The sequence below is a fragment of the Eufriesea mexicana genome, unplaced genomic scaffold (genome assembly GCF_001483705.2).
Source record: "Eufriesea mexicana isolate 0111107269 unplaced genomic scaffold, ASM148370v2 scaffold859, whole genome shotgun sequence".
Taxonomy (NCBI): Eukaryota; Metazoa; Arthropoda; class Insecta; order Hymenoptera; family Apidae; genus Eufriesea; species Eufriesea mexicana.
Window position 1 is genome coordinate 82,143 of NW_016908985.1, and position 13,420 is coordinate 95,562.

The following is a 13,420-nucleotide window of genomic DNA, read 5'->3' on the forward strand; positions in this document are numbered from 1 at the left end:
CTTAATGTTAGTCTGAAATCGTCAACCGATCTTGTTACGAGAATTATCGTAATAAAATGCCATAATTTATCTGGTCGAAGTGACACTAAGTCATTCCAGCTGCAATTCCTTCAGTTCCATCCAATAAATTCCCGTCGTGGCGCATTCATTCGCCTAATCAATTCCACGTGCCAGGGAGCACCCAGGGCAAAAAGATGACCGCCGCGGCGTTCCTCGATCCTCCGGGGCACGCGATTGCCATTGGAAAATCGAATTATCGTCGATTACCCACGCGATCTCAATTAAAGCGTCACCCGCGACATGTCCCGATGACGCTTCTAATTACAGCCATCGCGATCGGAATCCGGATCCGGTGCGCGAGCTTCAGTGACGTCATGCGCGGCCGTAAGAACCGCTCAAGTCACGTTTCAACCGCGATCTCGTTGCGATCAAACCCGTTTCGGGTGGAAATTAAAACTAAATCGCTGCAAAAACTCGTGACTGCATTCCCGGTGGTGTTTCTTCGGTCTAGACGGACCGATTTATCATGACGCGGTTCGTCGGCGATGTCGGAAAACAGGAAAAGAGGGCAAAGAGGAGCAGCGAGAATTCGCGCTGATGCGACGATCCGCGCGATAAAAGTGAAGAATAGAGGCCTCTTGAATGGCGGGTCTCTGTCTTCCTTTTCTTCGCTCCTCTGATCACGGTGTCTGGATTCTGAATGCTATTCGCGCGGAAAAAGTTGTTTTCAGCCCCCCACACGGAGACTGTTCCTATTATGCGTGGAATCCTTCAGACGTGAAATAAATGACGAGGCGAGTAACGTGTTCGCGTTTATTCGGATGACACGAGATATTTAAATATATCGCCGTTCCATTCTCTTTTCCAACAAAAGATCCCAGTCAAAAGATTCTTCATCGACATCATCGATGACCTCAGCCTCCGCGAGACAAACGAGCACCGCGAGGAAGGAGGAGCAAATAACGCAATTAATACCGACAATCTGGTCGAAAGGAGACCACGGAGTTCCCAGAAGTTCGCATAATTTCCGGCGATGAATCTCGGGCGCAGAATAAATCGGTGTCATCCGCGGACGATCATCTCTAGGATTCCGCAACGAGGCCCGTTCCCGCTTCTTTCCCGCGCCTGACAGCGCGCTTCGGCGCGAGGCCGTGCATCTGCATGCCCGGCTTCCAATGGAAATTCAATCGTCGATTCAAGGGAACCCAATCGCCGCGCTTTTTGGAGCGCCAGGGACCGCTTTGGAAACGCTGGGTAATCGTCCTTTCGCCCTTCACCGCTCGAAACCAAGCGTTTCCGTCTTAAAAGCAGGAAAGGATAAGACCTGGCCGAAGTGGAACAAGGTTTCCGAGCAGCACCGAGTTACCAAGGGGCACGTCGGACGAAATAATGCTCCGTAATGATCCGATCAAGGTAGGGTTGTATCATTATCCTAGCAAGTGCCGGCTATTAACGGTAATTCTGGCTAGATCTTTCATATCGACGAGCAATGGCTGAATTTATGTCGATGTTGCACCGGTCGATATTATCTAACGACTGGTTTGTCTAGAAACAGGAAGAGTAAAACTGATGTTGTACTACTTTAATAATTGAACAGCGATAACTTCGTTAGCATAAATCTCACGATAACATTTGTGGGGTCTATATAAGGGGCAAAGCTTGTACCTTCACACCCCCAATTTAATTTCTATTTAGAAATTTTTATTGTTATGGGATTCATCTAGGGACCTTTTTACTACGTTAATAATTAAACAGCGATAACTTCGTTAGCATAAATCGTGCGATAATATTTGTGGAATCATTTGTGGGATTTGTCACACTTGTAGCAAAGCCTGTATCTTCACAACCCCAAATTTAATTTGTAATAACTTAGAAATTTTTATTTTTAATATATGGGATTCATCTAGGGATCTTTTCACTACGTTAAGAATTGAACAGCGATAACTTCGTTAGCATAAATCTCACGATAACATTTGTGGGGTCTATATAAGGGGCAAAGCTTGTACCTTCACACCCCCAATTTAATTTCTATTTAGAAATTTTTACTGTTATGGAATTCATTTAGGGATGTATATGGGATTCATCTAGGGATCTTTTCACTACGTTAAGAATTGAACAGCGATAACTTCGTTAGCATAAATCTCACGATAACATTTGTGGGGTCTATATAAGGGGCAAAGCTTGTACCTTCACACCCCCAATTTAATTTCTATTTAGAAATTTTTATTACTATGGGATTCATCTAGGGACCTTTTTACTACGTCAATAATTAAACAGCGATAACTTCGTTAGCATAAATCGTGCGATAATATTTGTGGGATCATTTGTGGGATTTGTTACACTTGTGGCAAAGCCTGTATCCTTACACCCCCCAAATTAAATTCTAATAGCTTAGAAGTTTTTATTATTAATATATGGGATTCAGCTAGGAACCTAGAAATTGAATACTAAACTATTTCTCCCCTTTTTTCCACGCGAAAGTTCCAATTTTTCGACAAATTTGATAAATGACCGATGAGTAAGGGTGTTGATAAACGCGAAACTAAATTTGTTTCCAAGTGCCTGCCTTAAATAATTATTTAATGATTTATCTAGGGACCTAGGATTTAAATGCTAGTATATTTTTCTAGATATCAGACTTCCATTTATTTTCAACGTATGTTTGAAGTGACGCAATTAATAAATCTGGGAGCAAAATTAAATCCATCTTCTTCCGTTGGACGTTGCCCAACGGGAAGTTTATTAAGAGCCTAGGAAATGGCGGTCTATTTCTCCGGCTATTAAAGCTTCGTTCAATCGCTACGGATCGTTGATCCAGAAGGATTAATAAACACGAAAGTGAATTAACGTCGATGTTCTTTCGTTGGACATTATCCAACGGACAATTTATCTAAAAACCCTGGAACTAGATGGCACTCAGTTTCGCCTATTAAAATCCGATTAATTTACTTTCCATAAATATTTACCGAACGTGGTTTATGAACACGCGATTAAACGTGTAATACTTTTTCATTAGACATTATCCAACCGGAAAGTTTATCCAGGTATTAAATACCGATCAATTGCGTCGGCTATTATATGTCTATTTAATTTCAACGTACGTGGAAATTAAACCGGAAGTCTTATTTCATTGCTCACGATATACCATAAAGCACAATACTAAACGAAATCTTTTATTTCAACGCGTTTATCGATTTTCAAAAAATATTAAAAAACGCTGTATTTAATACTACAAACATATATTATCTAGTCACCAATGCCTAAAAAACAAATAACAATTGAAAGGTTCATATCGAAAGTAACCCTATCATTTTAAAAAATTATTAAACAACAATTTGCAATATTATGGTACCGGTATTATTATTCTCCGTTTGTATTTTCCGTCATAAATAGTTGAGAAATAAAATAAAATTCTAATTTTATGTCAAAACTCGCGATAAGTCATAGTAAAAGCGATAATTAAAAATGCTGCACGTTCCTTAAATTGCTTCCTAAATTCGTATCGATTTCTCTTCCGTAGGTCACCATTTTGGAGTTGAAAGCGTAGAGAACCCCGGAACTGAACTGGATTCGATTCAATTTCGACGAAAGTCGCAAGGAGGGGTGAATAAACGTGCTACGTGCTGTTGATCGCGTGGATGGTTTCTTGACCTTCGTCAAAAATGGAATCTTTGACCTTAACCCGGTAATTAGCGGGCTTCCAGCCGCGACACGGTGCAAGGAGAACAGTCAGTGCTTTCCAATACCATGGGCGCTCGAGGAAGGTTAATCCTTGAACGATCAGCCAGCCTGGATCTCCCAAAATCGGTTCACCTCGCGAGACCAGGAAACACCTCACCGTGAAGCGTGTCGACCCGGCTGTTTTCATACCATTGTTCCGCCATTTTGATCACCAAACTTCCTCCTCGCCTCCAAAAATTCTCTGTCCACCGTGGACTTTTTGCTCTCTCCGTGAAGGTCGTTTCACAACCCGACCTTTTTTCTGGAAAGTGTGACATTCGGGTGGACCAACGTTGCAGAAAATTGCTAAAATCTGGCCCTTTTTGCGTCGCGCGTTTTGCAACGCGAGTGAACATTTCTGCAAAGTCGTCGTTGGAATCTCGTCGCTCGGTAGGAACGGTTTGTTATTACATTCATCGAGAATCTAGATCAAGCGAGGAATCACGTGAGCAATTTAATCCCGCGAACCTGTTTCCATGTAATTGCACGCATACCGTTCGCTCCTTCCACGATGGTCTCTGCACACACCTGTGCTTCCCAGTCTTGGAAACTCGTTTTCTGCTAAAACCGGCAAAGTAGCCAAATTTTTACCTCGCCATTAGAACGCGTTACGCTCGGCAATTATGCAAATTACATAATACGTAGCGGTCGAGATATGAAACGTAGAATTCGCGATTATTCGCCGATCATTGGTACTAAGTGCACAGTGAGCCTTAGCATTGTGCTCAATCTCAACCGTTTCCACCCTGTGCGCTCGTGTCGAAACCGATCTCCGGAAAGATCTATGAACAATTACCGGTTACACGACCCCGATCGATCGAATTACTTCGATTACGCGTTACAACGACTATTGCCGGAATTGAAAGTCGAATGTGGGAGAAATTACGCTTGCCTGGAGTGCTCGAGTTTTTCCACGATACGCGTGCCGCCTATAGCAAAGCTGTAATCATAACTGTATTGCGTGACTCATTGAATAGTGTAACGCGTAATCAGCGTGATACGGTTGTTATTTTCGACGGTCATTATCGTGGTTGGGAACGAGCTTGGCAAGCACGTTCGATTCGGTGGCAACGGACCTTGATGGACCCTAAATAGCCTGGCGTCCTTCGTTGCGTTTCGATATTCGAACACGCTTCGTTTCCCAGTTATTAAATCTCGACGTGTCCGATAAAACGAGACAGGGGCAACGAGATCAGGAGAGAGGAAGAGGGAAAAAGAGGGGAAAAAATGAAGGAACGAAGGACAACGATGAACTGTGCAATTACCGCGAGACGTATCGTCGTAAAATTGGAAAATTAATCGCGCGGTTAGGTCGCTAAGGATCCTTATGAAAGTCTAACGAAGGTTTAGTCATTGGACGAAGGAGAAAAACGAGCGCGACGTTACGACGATGATTCCGTGGCCTTAATTAATGGCCTGCTGATGCTCCGTCTTCTCGACTCGCGAGCGCCACGCGACATCATTTGCATCGCATTTAATTATGTCGAACTGCTCTCTTGGAAATTCCTCGCGTCTCTAGAAATCACGTCTCCGTTTCACACCTCGATCCTCTCGTTTGACAGATCTCGTCATTAACAGGAGAAACTTCGTTCCCGATTAATTAACTACGCTAATTCGACTAGCTCGGACGGCTAACTCGAACGTGCCCACTCGGCCAGCTCCCCTGGCTCTAAGGCCTCATACGATTAACCTCTCTATTTATATCCAGCCTTAAGTTATCGTGACAAATTGAGGCACTTAGTCCGGAATAATATTCATAGCGACGTCTCAACTGCAGTCGTCCTCGCTGCGACGTCGTCGATGGACTGATTCACTTGAAACACGCTATCATTGACCAAACGCTTTTTTCCACCTGGGATTAAATCATCATCGATCGAACACACGGAAAATGGAATCGATTATCGGGTAATTACGATTAATTAGACCGAGACCTCCACGAAGCAGATATCATTTGCGTCCGATTGTCACGCGGAAGACTTCTGACCCGGCTTTTCCAGGCCGCTCAGAAGGCGAGCAGGAACACCTTGTGCGTAGTCTGATTTTGTGGGACAGCAAGGTGCTCCATTTTGTCGCCGCTTTAATTGCATCTTCTGACTGCAAACGATCTAATTAGTCGGCAATTGGAAATCGAACAACGTCGTGCTCCATTAGCCGATCGAAACGGCGTTCGCTGATGTCTGTTCTTTTCCGTAGCGCGGATCGTAACTGCAGCCTCGCTGATCGGGTTAATGCCGATAAAAATATATTTATTAACCAGCAGATTAGTTACTGGTATCGGCTGGGATATTAACGTATAATATAAGAGCATTACGAATGGATATAAACAGGAAATCCAGCTAACAGATTATAAAAAGGCATCTGCTAATGATAGTTTAAACGATGAGAGAAAAAAGTTAAATGGATTGGACTGGACGTTTGTTTGAGGTAAAAAGATAGAAGTAACCAGGCAGGTATTTTTAATAACAACGTGTTTTCGTCTGTATATTTCCTTGATCCTCGATCCTATTTTTCCTATTGTCCATGAAGCACGCAGAAATGGTCCCAATGTTAGAATCCCGACGTGGACTCGAACGATCAGGGGTCTACTTAATGGAAGAATTCCAAGCTGAAAGCTGCTGATCCAGGCAGAGTCGAGATCACGAAAACGTTGTCGAACCTCGACCGGCCATGAACCGCGCGATCTCTGGTCCTTGATCCGTCAGATTCGTCTCGATGTAATTTATAGACACGTTTGCTCTCGTCCCGGAACCGTGACGCGTCACGTCCAGGACTCCAACGCGAATAAACCTTCTGTACCAGTTACGAATAGCTCGATGAATCAGAACCGTCGACACCTCCGCGATCGACGTCAGGAATGGCGAAAAATACGGGCAGCTTTCCCGATGGAATTTCACGTGTCACTGAGGAACAAGGCGGTACGCGGGGTCCGCGAAATTCGTCGAGTTCTAGGAACTACGCATTACCGGAAGTGATCGTTTCGTGGGCTTCCGCTGCAGACGAATTCAGCTCATGGACATTCGATGCGCGTGACGCAGCGAGTAAATTGCCGGTTTGTTACTCGGAAGGCGGTGCAGCCCACCGAAGACGCAATTAGCAATACGAATGCACCTTTTATGAGGTCGACGCGTTGCCTTCGCGCGGCCTGCTCGTTAGTCGATTTTCCATCTCCTTCGTGCCTCTTCCAGGAATGATTTTCGATCCCCTTAACCTTCGCCAGCGCTTTTTTCCGTCGGCCATTACGATTTTACTGCGATCAGAGACCTCGTTGGCATATCAGCCCTGTTGCTTCCTTCTTTCGAATCGAAAGGGACCTCGGAGGACTGAATTATTTTCTCGGAAAATAAACTCGTCGTGATTCTCACTAAGACACTCCTTTCTAGCCTTCTGAACTCCCGAATGCATCATTCTCCGGAGACACTCCCGATTACGATCACAATTGCTGTCCAATTTTGCGTTCTTTCGATACTACATTTATCTTCGAAGTTTCATTCGTCTTCAGAATTAATTTGGTACTGCGTGACTCCATAACTGGAGGTTACAGTAGTCGCAGAGCAAGAGCGGGAAGATTATTTAATAGTACTCGTCTGTGAGCAGTTACGCAGCAGCCAAAGTTTCAGATTCGTCGAGTACATTTAGGTCACTCTCGACGTCACACCTGACGAGATTTTATTACGTCGACGGGGGACTTCGCACACGAGGGACTCTGGGTCCTGACGCAAGGACGTCGTTCCAGTGTGACAACCTAATTTCCTACTCGTTAGCCGCACGAAACGACCCGGAGAAAAAGCCAGGAAGCAGCGAGTCTAGGCATTGAATGCGAAATTGAAATTTCTAAGGGACCGAGATTAAACGGCACCGTGAACGGTCTTACGCAATGGCGGCGTCGTAGTGCCCACGGGTAGGCCGAGAGGGAGCTGCGAGCGAGCTAACCTAATTCCCGGCGAGCGTGTTTTCATGCCACGCGAACCACGTGCCCGCGAGGAAACCCATTGAGTCTCTCGGAATCTCCGATCCGTGAATCGAACACGGAGATTATGGATGCTTTCTCGAACGATCTCGATCCTCTCTGGCTCTGTAGGAAGCCACGGGTGCCGATGGAAAATCGTCGGCGAATTTTCGCCCGAGGCGGTCGGTTTATGGCACGCAAATTGCGGGGCAGGTCGTAAAGAGAGGCAAAATGGAGCGGACCGTTCTGCTGGAAGCGTTAAATCAGAGTCCACTTCGAAAAGGGAGTCACCTCGTTCAGCTCGTTCGATTTATCTTCCAAACATTTTATTCCCCATGAACGTTACGAGGTTGTATACCCAGCACAGAAAATTTTCTACCATTTTGTATATCGTCGTTTTATTTGCGTTTTGTTTTCCTTTTTCCTATTAGTCGCTATGTGATTTCTAAGTGGAAATGGAGAATACGTATTTGAAGATTTTTTGATTATTTTCGCAATGAATTTTCGCAGCGAAACTTTCGCGAGGAAGTTACCGAAGAGTTCGTAATACCAAGAGCCGAAAACGAAAATAGATAATGCAATAACGAGGTGTATTACAGGCTGAGGCTTCGCATTGCAGAAGCGTTACAAAGTTAAATCGTTCCGGTCGACGAAGTAATCTGTTCGAGAAAATCGAGAGTCCTCAATCGGTCGTCGAAAATTTGCGTAACCGCAAATTCCATTGAGTGTCCGCTCCAGCTTTGATTGAACGATTGCGACATGGTATACGCAGATCGCTGCAATGAAAGCCCACGAGTGATTACCTGCAATTTTCCGTTCCACCAAATGAATACTCTGTCAACGATAACGACTTCATAGCTTTGTGTAATCCTTCCGGTGTATGGGTGGAAATTACGCTTGCAATTTGCATAAACGGCGAAAGCTCGAAGCTTCGTGATTTAAAAACGACGGCGCGAGGATAGATAATATGTCAACTACTGAGGGTAAAGCATGCACCTTTCTTATCGATGATGTTTCTATATGCTCCGATGGTAACGAAGCATTGCAGGGTAATCGACGGTTAAAAGAGTAAATTACATGAACTATAATGTAGACTCTATGAGCATAAACGAAGTCATTTATAAATGTTATACCAGTAACGATCGGCAAACTCGTAACTAGCTTAATCTATCACAATTTACATACTAATATCAAAGTCTAGGTGCAGGATAAATCTAGTATTGCGTAAACCTTCACGGCCTAACTTTCACTGCCTTATCGACGTTGATACATTTCACGATTCAGGGATCTGTACAACTGCTTGGTTTCAGTCTAGGTCAACAAGCTTACAAATGCTGAAACAAATTGCTATGGCTTAATAACACAGATATCGACTTGTATATAACATAAAAATCTGCAGTTTCAGTTTACGAGGTCCTTTATTGAATATACTTTGAAAAAATTTTATATATGCACCATTGAAAACGTATGAAAGCATTATTGGACGTATAATATAATTTACAAGTTTATAAATTCGTAGAATTTGTTAAAAACGCGAATTTTAGCTTATTTTAGGATAAGTGTTGGGTGTGGGGGATCCCTTAGGTTAATATCAATTTTAGTCGCTATTCGCTTTTTTAACTCTGTAAAGTTGTTTTAGACACTTATATGTCAAAAACTATTGTTACGAGGAAGTAAATGGCTTCCTTATATATGAAAAAATAATTGTACATATGTAAATTACTGTACATATTGTTACTGCAAATTATACGAAGCATATATCTGTAATAAACTATGTAACAACTATTATAAGAGTATACGGTAATCTTAGGAAAGTCGGTTGAACTCGTAAATTTCCGGCTGACCTCGTCAAGGATACACTCGGTTCATATAGGCACCGAGAAATCAAAGTACACGTCATTTGCTCCTCGGCCGTCGGGACGTGGACATGTAAACATGAACTGCCTAAATTAATTTGCTTATTTAATTTTCACTTATAATAATTTATTTAATTTATTTATTGATTATTCACATTAAATTATTTATTTAATTAATTTATTTACATTTAATTTCTAATAATTTATATTATTTATTTATTTATTACTTTTAATTATTTATTTAATTCAAATATTAATTTTCCACTTTTAAACATTAATTTAATTAATTTATTTATTATTCATTATTAATCATTTACCTAATTAATTTATTTTGTTTATTCACTTTTAATAATTCATTAAATTAATTAATTTATTTTAATTTCTAATAATTCATTCCATTTATTTATTTATTTCTATTTAATATTTAATAATTTATCTATTTAATTTATTTACTTTAATTTTTATTTTACGTTTTATTTCCAATTATCTGTTTAATACTGAAACAAATGTTCTGTTTTTTTAATTTCATTAGTGTTAGTGGACATTAAATATTTTAATTAAATTGTTACCGTAATTCTACTAAATCGTTTGCGTTCGTATGAGTTCACACGCGATATTTTTCGTCGATTCTGGCCGAAACGAGTTCAGTCGCGAACGCGATAACGCGAGTGTGTTTTGAAAGTGTTCCAAGAAAAGAAGAAGGAATTTCAACCCATATTGGCATGGCTGTACTCGTGACGTAGCAAAGGAAGGACAGAGTGATGCTGATGCCAGGACAAAGGCGACAGTCAGTCCAGGGCTGCTTTCATACAAAGAAGAGGTCAACGATCGGTGAGTCGCATGTTTTCGATTCCTCTGGTCGCCCATCATGCCGTAGGACGAAAGGACCGAAACGGCACGGGTGACTAGTTGTATTTTAATATTTTCGTAGCGAGCATAGTGACCACGAGTGCTAATGTACTAATGCACAATAGCACTCGCGCAATGTCTATTTCTGTGATATATTTGTTGGATCAGACTAGGGCTTTCTTGTACATCACGTATTAGAATCTCGGTTGAAAAAATTTCTAATTTCTATTCTAAATAGAAATTTAGAAATTTTTGGTTTTTCTTTTCAATCATTCTTATAATTCTTTCACGCGACTTTTAACGAATACAAGTACAAGAAAGCATTCCCCTCAGAGTAGGTTCCAAAATCAAAGAAATAATTCGAATGTTTTGAAATTATTAGAGGTGTTTCTTTGATTTTGGAATTTCTCATATTTTTATCAAAATATAGTTTTCCTCCTTTCATTTTTTTCTTTCTTTTTTTTTTTTTTTTTTTATTAATACATACTTCTCCCTTGACATAAATTACTGTCGAGTCAATTGAAAAGTAGAGTCACCCCAGTACCTTAGCTATCACTAATCCCAATTTTAAGATAGGATTTTCAGCAAAAGGACAAGTATCTTTTTATATTATTTTCAATACTATTTTTGTCACTATGCTCGCTACTTCGTTTCGTTATATTTTACAGAAATTTTTTATTTTTGTACATTTGCACAATATTACCGTGCATATTGTGCACCTTGTAATCGAGGGTTCGTCGAAATCCCTTGAAATTTGAACTATCGCGATTGGAAATTAAAATATTATCCCGTTTTCATATAAAATTGAAAAACCCAGTTACGAAAAATATAATAGCCTATATTTTAATAATGGCTGCTAATGCTTTCCCACAATTATTGCGACCTTTAAAACGCTATAAATGACAATGCATGTGCTGCTTTTAAAAAATTATTTCTTATTTCAAATCACAATAATCCAATGCAACTACCAATCCTCTCGCTCAACTTTTATTTCCGTATCATTATTAATTATTGCTCTTCCTTTGTTGCAGATATGAGGTATACTATATTTTGTAATTTACATTCTAATTTATTTTGTGATTTATTTTGTGATATATTCTTCACTTCTTTCTGTAATATAATCTGTATAACTTTTAGTATTATAATTTCCATTTTATTTTCGACTTTATTTTGTATTCTATCTTGTTTGTTACATATTTTATACTATTTTTTAATAGGGTATTTAGGGTCGGGTCTCGATTGCGTAGCCACCTCCACGTGGTGAGACCTGGTAATTGGCATCGTTTGTCAAAGATGTATTTCTATATTTTTCGGAATAAATATTTTTTATCGCAATTTTTGGATTCTTTGATAATTTCATCATTGGCAAACGATGCCAAGCTAAGAGCTACGCAGTATTCGTAGTACAATCTAGTTTTTAAAACGTTGGAAGACTAGACTGAAATCGCGAGTACCTCCTTATTTGCCCCCCTCCGCCCGAGGGGGTAACATGGGATAGCGCAGAACATCCATGGGCATTATGGATCATGACAGGCCAATATTGGACAATTTATTCTATGTTAATTCCCTTAAATTTCTTTTACGTAATTTTCTGTGCTAACATGATGAGTTCCATGGGAATGAAAACTTTTTACATTTCTTTCACAAACCCCCTTATGTTCCTTTCATTAAACGAGCCTCGAGAGAGTTCTAATAGTAACATAAAAATTCAAAAACACATTAATTAACGCGACAATTCCAAGAACGTAACTGTACTTTCATTTTCCTGCTTTCCTTCAAAATGAAACATGCCTTTGTTTGTTATAGGATGCTGCGAGTAGCATCATATATATTGTTTTGTAATTTAAATCGCATTTTATGACGTATATCTCTTAATATATCGTGAATGCCTCCTTCTCATTTCTTTTGAGTTACATTTTGCAATTTATAGTTGAATTTATTTTGAACTATACCTTATTTATGATTATAGGCACGGGTCTCAATTGCACCATAGCTTCCTCCGAATGAGACGTCGAAATTGGCAACGACTGTTAGACATTTGTATCTTCAGACATGCTAAAATGAATATTATAAACATAAACGATTAGAATCTACAACCAAATCCTCCACATTAGCGCAGAATATAATATATTTCATACTTGCAACGTTAATTCCAAATAACAGATGAGAACCACAGTGCACATCTCACGTTCTGAAGCAATTTCAAATAAATAACACAATTGACAGTCCAAATACAGCAATTACAATAGATATTTGGTAACTAGGCACAATGTTGTCACACTCACACGATCATACGCCACTATTTTTCGAAAAACACCTAAGAAGGCTTTACCCTACAGAGGTAAATAGAACAACTCCCATCAGCAGTCCCTATTTCGTCAAGCGAAGGAAACAGTAACCTGTCACACATTAACGCAATTCCGGCACTATTTTTCGAAAACACGTTATAAGTTTCGGATAAAAAACATTGATTCCGTTAGAGGAGGCTTTACTCTACTGGGATAAATAGAAAAAATCTTATCAGCAATCAATATTTCGTAAAGCTAATGGCCAACGGGAAACTGCGCAGTAACGTGTCACATACGATCGCACTTCCGGCACAATTTTTCGAAAATGCGTTATCAGATTCGGATAAAAAACACTGAATCTGGTAGAGGAGACATTACTCTACAGGGATGAATAGAAAAATTCATATCAGCAAGCCCTATTTCGTCAAGCTAAGGGCCGACGGGAAACTGCGCAGTAACGTATCACATACGATCGCACTTCCGACACTATTTTTCGAAAACGCGATATCAGATTCGGATAAATAGTACTGATTCTGATAGAGGAGGCTTTACAGTACTGGGATAAATAGAAAAATTCTTATCAGCAAGCCCTATTTCGTCAAGCTAAGGGCCGACGGGAAACTGCGCAGAAACCTGTCACATACGATCGCACTTCCGGCTCTATTTTTCGAAAACGCGATATAAGATCCGAATAAAATACATTGATTCTGTTAGAGGAGGCTTTACTCTACTGGGATGAATGGAAAAATTCTTATCAGCAT